The sequence below is a fragment of the Poecilia latipinna genome, unplaced genomic scaffold (genome assembly GCF_001443285.1).
Source record: "Poecilia latipinna isolate Pla-1442-1.1 unplaced genomic scaffold, P_latipinna-1.0 Scaffold3602, whole genome shotgun sequence".
In the NCBI taxonomy this organism is placed as follows: Eukaryota; Metazoa; Chordata; class Actinopteri; order Cyprinodontiformes; family Poeciliidae; genus Poecilia; species Poecilia latipinna.
In genome coordinates, this window is record NW_015116218.1 from 770 (window position 1) to 12,338 (window position 11,569).

The window sequence follows — 11,569 nt, forward strand, 5'->3', positions numbered from 1 at the left end:
GAATTGAAGGGAATTATTGAGCAGTTTGTTTTAACGGCCCGTTTATTCTAACTGAAACTGAAAGAACTATTCTGGCTGATAAATGTATTTCAGGATACCACTCCCATCTGCACAAAGGCCACAGAATCAGAGACCGTTACTCCATCACAGTAAACCTGAAAGTGAAAGACAGAGCTCTGTATTATCTAATAAAGGCCAAAGGCAGATTTTAAAAGTTATTGTACTCAGAATCGTACTGCAGTTCAACATGGTCTACATATTATAAAATAATTACAAATTTCATAAATGTAACTCAAACATGCATGTGACCCACAAACTGCTGCCTGTATATTTAAATTGTACTGATTTGTCTTATCTATATGTAGTTTGTTCTTTTACATGCTGCCTGCCTAACATAATGTGACCGGTCTCGAGACCAAGTCCAACTTCGAGTACCACAACACTGATCTCTCACTCAGTTAACTCATATGTTAACTGATGTTCAGTCTTGCACTGTAAATATGATGAATAACCTGAAAATGTCCAATAACAAGATGTAGTGCTGTTGTTTCTACACTGGGGGGATTCTGCTGGCCATCCTGCTGGTCACACCATTTCTGGGAAATGAGTCCGTTTCCCCTCAGCTCTGCCTCTCAGTAATGAATAAACATTTAGGGGAGTGTCTCCCTCACCCAGAATAAGAGGCTGAAGAGGAAACTTCTGTCTCAACACAACACAGGCACACTTCTGCAGTAAGTATCCCTTTTTCTCTTTGGGCTTTGCTTTAATCATAACATAAAAACAACAGTCCTGAAGGTTTTGAGGGCTTTTTTTTTTTAAAGAGGAATAAAAAATACATTTGTAACTGTTTCCACTTAGCTTAAATTTTTAATTTTTATCATAAAAAGTGTGCATATACTGAAAACATCTATTTGTTCACTCATGCCAACTCCACTTTTCAAGGCATTTTAAATATTTTCTTTTTCAACTGTCATTTGTTCTTCATTAGTCAGTCCTCAATTTTGACTGTTAATGTTTCTGCCAGGATTTCCACATGCATTTACAGTAACTGATCATAGACTATTCATCTTGTTTTGGATAATGCTGAATCTGTCATCCTTTATCATTTTGACTGTGTGCCGCCTACCACATCTTTTCAAGAGTTTTATAGTTGTCAGATTTTGGAGAAGTTTTGATCAGATTGTCCTCAAAGTTTTCAGGTTTTTCTGAACAATAGTGTTACTCTTGTGATTTAGAAAACAAGTCTGAGAAGACGATTGACGTGGCGACTCTTGGCAGGCCATTTATCTTGGGATGCTCTACGACTGCCGCCAAGATAAAGTCATTCCTGGTAAAAATTTACATTTTTTATTTTTTCAAATTTATTATTGTAAATTGACATTACAAAAGAAACAAAATGACAGTTGCATAAACAAATAACAGGTAAAAAAATTAATAGGCTGAAGTCGAGGTTTATACTACTGTATTCAATCCATACATCTAAACCAGTGGTTCTTAACCTGGAACCGATCGAACCCCAGGAGTTCGGTGAGTCGGCCTCTGCCGCGGAGGTAAAGACACACTGTGTAAAGTCGTGATGACGCCCCGCTTCGCCATCACTTGGTGCAGAGGATCACGTTACATTGCTGAGCCAATCAGAGCTGCGGAGGAGCACTGATTGAAGGAGTTCCACTCTCATTCTATAGTCTAAATCTGCTCCTTAGTCACATATTTTCGGGGTTGGTACTGCCTCTAGTGGCGTGGGGGAGGTAATACAACTAATATAATTACATTACTAAATCAGAATACCGCAAAGTCTTTATTATTTATTATTAATGTTTCATTCTCTTAAGAATGTAGAGCTAATTAAATGATCTAAACAAGACCTTAAAGTGGTTCCAGTTTCTCTCGATGGCCAACCTGTTGAAACTGTGGCACATTTTAAATACCTTGGGTCGTTCCTGGACAGTCAGCTCAACTTTGCTGAAAATACTGACTATATTTTGAAGAACTGTTCTCAGAGACTCTACCTTTTAGGAAGACTTGGTGATCATGGGGTGACCCAAATAGAGTCTAGTTGGGGCACCCCTATGTCTTGAATTTGGGGCAAAAAATCATATTTTATTTATCACTACAGAAGGGTTCACTGAATGTGCACATGAAACTGGTGGGTTCGGTACCTCAAAAAGGGTTAAGAACCTCTGGTCCAGACTGAAGATTTGACTTTGAGGGTAAAAGTGAGTTAAACTGAACATTCAGCAGAGAGGCAGGCTTCTGGTTTATCAACATTCACAGGGTTTTAATCAACCTCTATCTGTGCAGAAATGTTCTTAGTAAAGATAAAGCAGAGCAACATCAAAAGTATTAGGATGTCCTTGCATTAGAGGAGCAACTATTGATTACTTAGTAGTTGACCAGCCTATCAATATTATTATTGGCTGCTCAGTTTGTGGGGTTATTTTCATCCAGCTCTGCTTTCTGTGAAGTTTCATTTCTTCTCAGTGCTGCTGCAGGTTATGCTGTAACTTTTCAAGCCTACATAGTTATGTAGGTCTCAACATTATCCACAAGTAAAAAAATTTTTTAAGCAACACATTCACATCTAAAATGTAAAAGATATGTCAACAGTGCACTGGATGATTTCAGTTAACTTGGCAGTTAATCTTTTCTTTTTTCAAGTATCAGATGGAACAATCCAACTTGAGCTAATGTACTAAACTCTGCAACTGTCCAACTTGATCATCTCCTAATTCTGGAGACAGAGCTGGTAAAAGAGATAAGAGTGTGTGTGTGTGTGTGTGTGTGTGTGTGTGTGTGTGTGTGTGTGTGTGTGTGCATTTTCTCAGGACCTGGATGGTTTTGGTTTCATTTTTGAGGGGAACTGGGTGGGCCTACGGATGTGCATAAAAGCAGAGAAAATTCAGCAAGTTCTTCCCGCCCTCCCTCACTTTCTGCTGCACTTCAACCTGAGTGGTATGTATCTTCACTGGGTTCAACATGTTTGATATAGATTTCTGTTCTCTAATGCTTTCTCTATTAATATTTTTAGTGAGTGAATACAAACTGCAGAGTTTAACCACTGGACTGAGCAGAGAGAAGCCAACAAAGGTTTGTTCTAGTTTCTGCCCAGCCAGCATGCCTAGGTGGGACCCATGTGGGGGAAAGGAGGGCTGATATATGGGTCCCACATGGGTTTGCCCATGTAGGGCCACAGCCCACATGGGCCCTAAATGGACAAACCCATATGGGACCCATATGGTCTGCCCTCCTTTTCCGCACATGGGGAAAAGGAGACATGCTGGCAGGGTGTCTTCCTCATTTTTGTTTGAAAAAATGTATTACTAAATAATCAGCAATGTCATTGGTGTGAAAACACAAATATGCATCAGGCATACATTTTCTCTGTTAATGGCCTGGTGATGAAAAATCTCTTATTTTAAAAGTATTAAAACTCATCCAGTTGTGATGTTCAGGTTTTTACAGCCTCCATCTTGGATTCACTCTTATATAAAATGATTTAAAATGATGTGACACCTGAAATGTGCATCGCCAAACCATCACCTGGCTCAAACCCTATAGCTATATCTCACATAAACATTATTCAGATTGTGATTTTAATGTAATCTTTTTTAGTGTAAAAGGGGTTTTCCTGTCTCATCCTTTGTGTCATGTTCCGTGTTTCTGTGTGTTTATTTTTGAGTTTCTGTGTAGTCCTGTGAGTCTGTCTCTGTCTTCCCTGTTGATTGCTCCCAGCTGTATCCAGTTCCCTGATTACCTTCCCTGTGTATTTAACCCCACCTGTTGTCTTTGTCTGTGTCGGATCCTCGTCGTGTGATTGTCGTAAGTCAGTGTCGTTTGTGTCACGTCTTGTGTTTCGCTCCAGTAGAACTGTGAAGTCCTGGATGGCGTTAGCTTTCGTTTTTCAGTCCTGTGTGTTCAGTTGCTACCGGTATTTGGCTGTGTGCCTGTCTCGTTGCCGTGCTGCCTGTTTTGGACTGACTGGGCTCATCATTAAATTCATCATCTTCACCATAACCTGGGTTCTCTGCGTCTCTCCTCACCACCACCAAACACACTTCATGACACTTTGTGATTTATGTTAAAAATTTAAATTTTAATGCATAGTGAAAAAATCATCATGCAACAGAGGCTGATTGCAGAAAAAGGTCACACTCTGACATGTCAGCTTTGAGCAACAAAATGTTCTCATTTTAACGGAACATTTAAACCAATCCAGCCTTCGTTGTTTTGTTTGTTTGTTTCTGGTTCTGCTCTGCGCCCAGAACCAAAACCAAACATGTAGAAGTTGCATTTAGCTTCTATACATCACAAATATGGATCAAACTTCCAGAAAACTGCAAAACAGCAGAAATACTGTTACTTTAAATCTAGACTAAAACCCAGCTGGTTAGTGTTGCTTTTGAACCATAAAAATTAAACTTTGACTAACATTTTGATGTGCAGCGATGACACTCGACACAATGTAACGTTTACTGGTTTTCTGTGTGGTGTCTTTTATGACAATTTTTTTTAATGAAGTCAAGCAGTTTGAACTGTCTATTTGTTGAAGTGTGCTATACAAATGAACTTTATTGACTGATTATAACTCATTATAACCTCTGTAAGGAGGTTAGAGAGGTTGTCGCTACAGGTGATCCTAAAATGATTCCATTCCTTTAATCTGCAGACGGTCACAATTTGGGTTAAAACGTTTGACGGCATCCATCCTACATCTAACAGGTAAGAAACCACAGTCTTTACATAAAAACCTTTCTACAATAACCAATTATGAGTAGAAATATGACATAACATTTTACATTACATGCAAAATAAGGCAGTATAGATGTGTGAGCTGTTATACTTCAGTAGATGTCAATGACAGTTTTAATTGTAATCTTCTATCTGGGAGTTATATGGTCCCACAAGGTCTTTGCCAAATGAAACCAAACTCTCTAGCACTTTTTTTTAGCTATGCAGTTTTTGCAACATTAAAACTATCTAAGCAACAAAAGCCTGAAAAGATCAAATTCTCCTCAGCTACTTTAACTTTCCTCCATCCTGACAGATGTTCTTCATTGCTTGAGTTGGCCTGAATGCTAAACATCAGGTTTACTGGGCATCCAAATATTTCTGCCTGAGGAAAAGAGTAATGATGATGACTGCTTTCACCAGTCAGAAGGAATGATGCAGGAAAGCAAAATGTTGCTATAAATGATCAGAGTGCTGCTCTCGCTGAAACTCTTACCCCCTTTTTAAAGGGCTCCAGGCCTGCAAAAGAAAAATAAACCAGCCATATGGTAATTACACACATTTTTCATTTGTATTATTCGTTTTCTAAAAAGGCTCGGGCATACCAAGCTGTACCAGGAAATGCTGGAAAATTTGTAAGGCAGTCTAAGTCAACAAACTTACCAGAAACTTTACTGCAATTCAGATAAAAGAAGAATGAATTATATCCTCCACTACCTGGGGGAAATTATTGCGAAGGACAATGCAGTTTGCCTATTAACTCCTGAAAAAATGTCACAGAAGAACTTTAAAAATCAACATTAACTGTTAAATGATTCTGCATCATGTGACACAGGCCGCACCCATTTCCACCTACCTATATCTTTACTGTGCTTCACCAAAGACAAAACCCAGTTTTGATCACTGGACAGACATGAAACTTGGTATATAAAATCTATTGACTGAGACAATAAAGCAAAATGGAAAAAAATCAGAACAGTTTAGAAAATTATGTAGTGAAGCATCAAACATTTCAGTGCTAGCCAGCATTAAGGTTAATTGGGGGCATCTCCACCAAGTTTCATTACACAACAGGAATTTAGATTCAGATCCTAATTAGGGATGAGATTTTGTCAAGATGTATTAACTTTTATATAGTTTTGGAGACAAGGTGTGTTACATGGGCTAAAATGTTAGCCTGCATAATGACGTGGCAGATTTTCACCAAACTAGTTAGGGATGTTCAAAACCCCTGAGGTCATATTTCTCACGTTTGACATTTAAACTTGATGAAATTAAAAAATTAGACATGCAAAATTGCATTCTCTAAGATTGGTAAAAAAGTTACCGTATTTTCTGCACTATAAGGCGCACCTTCAATGAATGGCCTATTTTAAAACTTTTTTCATATATAAGGCGCATAGAATAGACGCTACAGTGATTTCCCACCCGTCCCGTATTGAACCTAAACGGGACATGATTTGTTCCGTACTCTACAAATATGGATGGGTTAAAGAACTGGTCCCCTAGTACTTTATATAGTCGGCTGCCCCAGTCATTGTTTCACTCACGGTGTTGGTGCTGCTATATTGTGCCCAAATGATTTCTGGGTAACACAGACCAACCGACACACCACCGCAGTCTCCGTCTCTCTTACCCCTCACCAGCTTTAAATGTATAGGGGTTGGTCCCTTGGTAACCCTAGACGAAGCACCCCGGATGAATATCTAAAGCCACTTTGTTGACATAAAGAATGCCAACAAAACAATCCGACTCCGGTCGGCGAGGAGAGCCTTCCTGGGCCGGACGATGGCCACCCTTCTCCATTCGCTCACAGCATGTTGGTGGAGAACCTGGTGCTAAATGACCTGCAGACGACCTGATTCTAGACGGTCGGTAGGTAGATAGGTCAGTCAAACTTTATTAACAAACCAGCGTTGTGACAACTATCCCAGCATGCACCGCGCGCTTCTTCTTCTATGAGCGAAAATGAAGTCGGTGTCTGCTTACCGTAGTTGCTGGACCTGTTGTGGCTCAATATTGGTCCATATATAAGGGACACCGGATTATAAGGCGCACTGTCGGCTTTTGAGGAAATTGAAGGTTTTTATGTGCGCCTTATAGTACGGAAAATACGGTAGTTAAATTTGACCACTAAGTGGTGTTATAGGAAACAGGTTTTAATGATTTTCTCCACAACTGCTAGATGTGGAGGACTACATCACTTGAATCATGCTTAATTGGGCCAATTTTGGAAAACTAAAATGTCAAAATAATGCTAATGAGTAGAAAAATTATGTAATATGCAAAAGTATTTTGGTTAACCCTCTAAAGACCATAATTGTAACTGGGCCGCCTGGTAATTTTCTCATTTTATTGCTGTAAAATTCTCAAAAAATGTGCAATGATTCTGAATTTTTGCTCTTTTTTCCAGAACAACCTCAGCTTTCAGTATTTGATAGTTATTTATTCACCCACATGGCATTTAGTGTGCAAACCAGAGCTTTCCGTGGAAAAACTAAAATTCCAGGTCCTTTTAATGCCACACAAATATGAGGCAGAAACATGGATTATATCTCTATATAGACCTGTCTATTGATTATAGATTAATAGTTTTACTGGACAGAAATTACAAAGAACAAATCTGGTTCTTAATCAAATCCTAATGAGTTAGATTGAAAGTGTCATGGAGTCATCAGCCTCATGACATTAACACTGACATGAAAAATAATATTGAAGAAATAAATATATCAAATCTAATTAAAAACATAAATAAGTGATAAGTTTGTTACTGTTATGGTCTGTAAGATATATTTATTCTCAGTATTAGATGTGGTCTCAACAAATACATGGCACTTCAACTACATTATTTTACCTTTTATCTGGAAATAGTGTCTATTTATTCTTGCCATTCAGTCCTCTGTATTAATTATTGATCGAAAGGTCTTGCCTTACCAGTTTATTCCTCTGTATTTACTTTAGTTTCTTAGTTTATTCTTGCATTTTGTTCTTCATTCATTTAATTTAGTTTCCTTTGATTAGTATTATCCTCTCTTGGTTTATTGCTATGTCCACTTTAGTTTCTTTCCTGTTGCGATATATGATTTATTTTATCGTTTATTGACCATCAGTAATCTTCACTCATCACCTGCTGCGCCGCCTAATCATCATGTTTCACATCATGTGTTGATTTTTCACTGTTCAGCGTCGGATTCTCTGTTTTTATGCCATAATTCACATCTAGTTCGTTGCTCCGTTTTATGTCCCGCTTCTCCTGTTTCAGAGTTTTGCGCAATGTGTACGTCTTTTTTTTTTAACCTCCTAAGATGCAGGGCGGTCGGGAAGCGTATCGACGGGTTAAAGGCACACTGACATAAACCTTTTAAAACAACGGAAACAATTTCTGCATTCTGATTATTGAAATTTAAAAGTGCTGTGGTACCGTTGTTCTATCACCCCCGTTTCATACCGGACCACTTACAGCACCGGTGTTAACTCTATAAAATGAACGCTCTTTATCGTGGTATCACCCATGGAGGGATTTCTTTATTTGAATGGGTTCATTTTTCAGAGGGATACACAGTGAGGTGATTTTAGCTACCAGTAGCAGCAGAACGGAGCTGCGCCAAGAAGCTAACAGAAGCTAACAAACACTGAATAGAAGAAGAGCTGCCATCGATACAGTTGCAGCCAAGCATGATTTAATGTTACACAATACAGTTTTACCAAGTTGCTCAAAGTCTAAACTGGCATTGTTGTGCATTTAAGATGTAAAGTTTACCTTCGACCAAACGCCCCCTAAGGGCATCCCAGCGCCCCCTGCCGTCCTCTGAACGCCCCCTGGGGGGCGGTACCGCCCACGTTGAGAACTCCTAAGTTAGCCAATAGCTGTGCAGCGTTCATATGACTAACGTTAGCTTGTACAAATATAACCTGGTTATATGTCTCTCATGTTCACTGCCTTCAGATATCAGTCTTCTGTATGGAGCCTGTTCGTTATTCTGCAATAGCCAGCCACGCCTTAATCTCACCACCGACTGACTACTGACCAGCTCTCTGTCTAACAGGTCCGGAAAACCCCTGAAACCTGGGTCTTACCCTAAAATAGGTGTACAGGAGATTCTCTGTTTAAACTGGTGGCGGAGAAAACTCGTCTAGCTCTAACTACCTTCAGATCCAGAAGTTACGGCCCTTTTCAGTTGAGAAACAATCGACAGAGTAGCCCTCACTGCCGCATAGCTTCAACAACCACTCCTGTTAACGGTAGCTTTTCTCCTGAAAATAACGTGCACTTGTTATCGGCTAGATTGGATTTAGTGACTTAGATCTAAGTCCCAGGGCCATTATTTTACACTCACCAAAGGAAAGTATGAAGCCACCACATCTCTGGAATCATGTATGTTAACTTTACTAATTATCAGGAGAACCCTTAATTAATCAAACTGACTCAATTAATTTCAATGTCCACAAATTCTATTAATTTTTGACATGTAATTTATTATGCAAGCTTTAGCAGGGGTAAATAACAAGCAGAGTTTCTTTCAGAGATTACAATTCACGACAATATAAAATCGAATTAAAATCAATCATAACCTACTCTCTTTCCTAATCCTATTTGTGTCACCAGTTCCACTAAGCGAGGCTTTTGGGGGGGGGGGGGGCAGTTCAACTCACACCCGATGGCAAATTGATCTTGGCAGCTGAGGTCCTCAGATGTCCTTGGTTAGAGTCTCTGTCCTGACGGAGCAGAATTCTCTTTTCAGAAAAGAAGCAAAGTTGATCAATCCGTCTTCCATTAAACGAACGGGATCTTCATCACTAAGTGACCTTTGTCTTTTCTCCAAGTCCGCCACAGTAAATACGGATCGTTGGGTGGAGGCAGAGGGGTCAGCCGAATCAGGAACCGAAGCTGGGGGCTGATGGATCTTGTCCTTTCTTTGCGGCGCGAAGTTTCAACTCTCCCTCGGTCCCAGGGTGTGGTCCTCTGCTGATCTTCTGTCTGCGCCCTTTCGTGGTCTCCTCTTCTACGCCGCAGACTAAGAACAGTTTCCTCCCCAGCTTGCTGGCTTTTAAACCCTCTTGGTTCATGGTTGTGTGTGGGAGAGGTCTCATGACTCACCCCTCCCTATTATTTCATCGGAAAGTACCCATCCTCTCCAACTCTGCTCCACCCTGAATTTGGAAATACCCAAAATTTTCTTGTCTGACTGCTGCAACTCTTGTCCGATACTTCTCTTTTTCTCCTGTTGGCTATTTGGCAGTTATTGCCTTTTTTGGAGATGTTCTGGGACCTCCGCCCAGCTTAGTGTACTGCCTGTGACACAGTTCATTGTACTCAAATCCACAGTCTTCTTATAATATCATGAAACCCAATCAGCTCAAAATACAACAACAATTAAGCTGTCACCGTTACTACAGATCATGAATACAGAGTATATTTTCAACTATACGTTACAGACATTGTGATTACAATACACCAATCATCTCTCTATTACACACATATGTACGTTATAATTATTTCAATCATTGCACACATATGCAATCTATATTTCATTTCTTTAATCATCATTAAATCATCATACAAAGTCACTGTTGTCTCCCAGGCCCGTACTCCGTTTTCTGCGTGTACCTAGAGAGATCTCACACTCCCAGGCCAGTTTTCTCGACAAGCCCTTCAGGGGACATGGGGATTTTTTTTCTTTTGCGTTGTCTCGCAATAAACTGATCAGTTCATGCGGCATAATTGATACTGTAAGCCTTTCTTACGGTGGCCGCTGTACTTTCTGCTTTAATACCAGCTTATAAGGTTTTTCCATGGACTATTGAGTTATTATCGCGGGGTAATCAGTCATCTGATTGTGTCTCCATTGTGTTCGTGTCTGAATGGTTTAAAGTTCTGCTTTCAGTGCCGTTCCATCTGAGCCTTTAGAGACATAAACATGCAGTAAATAAATAGATTTTTCAATCAGTTTTCTGCACCAAAGCATTAATAATAATAAACACGTTTTATTATTATAAAACACAGCAAACTAATGGTGGTAGAGGGCCGCACTGGATTAACTCGGGGAATCTCATCTGTCCGTGTATCAATCAGCTCCAAGCTTCTCCTTTGTTCGGTCACAATTATCGATTTATTCCATTTTGATTATCATGTTCCAAACTTTGCAAGGATTGACCACCCGCTGCCTCACACACACAGCCAGCAGCGTCACCTTCCCATTCATACTTGATGACGTTATGCCCACATCGACACGCCCACCACCAGGTGTCAAAGCTGCTGCTCCTGTCATATCGATAATTACTTATTTCATTCATATTGCTCTTATAGAGCCTAAGTGAAAACGTGTTTATTACTATTAACGCTTTGGTGCAAAAAAACTGATTGAAAATCGATTTATTTACTGCATGTTTATGTCTGTTAAGGCTCAGATGGAACTGAAAGCAGCCCTTTAAACCATTCAGACTACGAACACAATAGAGACAATCAAAACTGTGAGATGACTGATTACCCCGCGATAATAACTCAGAAATATTCCAAATAGTTTGGATGTACTTTTATTTCTTTCCTACTTACGGAACGTTTCTGTTTATAGGTTTGTGGTGCCTTTCTATACTAAAGAAAAAGATATAAAACATCAGATATTTCACAGAGAGATATTAACATTCATGGAAAAACCTTACAAACCTTGTATTAAAGCAGAAAGTACGGCGGCCACCGTAAAAAAGGCTTACAGTACCAATTATGCCGCATGAACTGATCAGTAGATTATTGCGAGGGAACGCAAAACCTTTTGCGAGGGAACGCAAAAGAAAAAACAATATCCTCATGTCCCCTGGAGGGCTCCGTACCACATGGCATAAA

At 39.6% G+C, this 11,569-nt stretch overlaps 1 long non-coding RNA gene across 1 annotated transcript in view; it reads left to right on the forward strand.

Moving 5' to 3' along the window:
- The first annotated feature begins 400 nt into the window (after window positions 1-400).
- Window positions 401-11,569, forward strand: part of LOC106941311 (uncharacterized) — a 22,394-nt gene continuing 11,225 nt past the window's right edge. The window contains exons 1-5 of the long non-coding RNA XR_001423327.1: window positions 401-731; window positions 1,236-1,330; window positions 2,826-2,952; window positions 3,029-3,087; window positions 4,667-4,719. This is a non-coding gene — a long non-coding RNA (uncharacterized LOC106941311). The remainder of the gene's footprint in view (window positions 732-1,235; window positions 1,331-2,825; window positions 2,953-3,028; window positions 3,088-4,666; window positions 4,720-11,569) is intronic.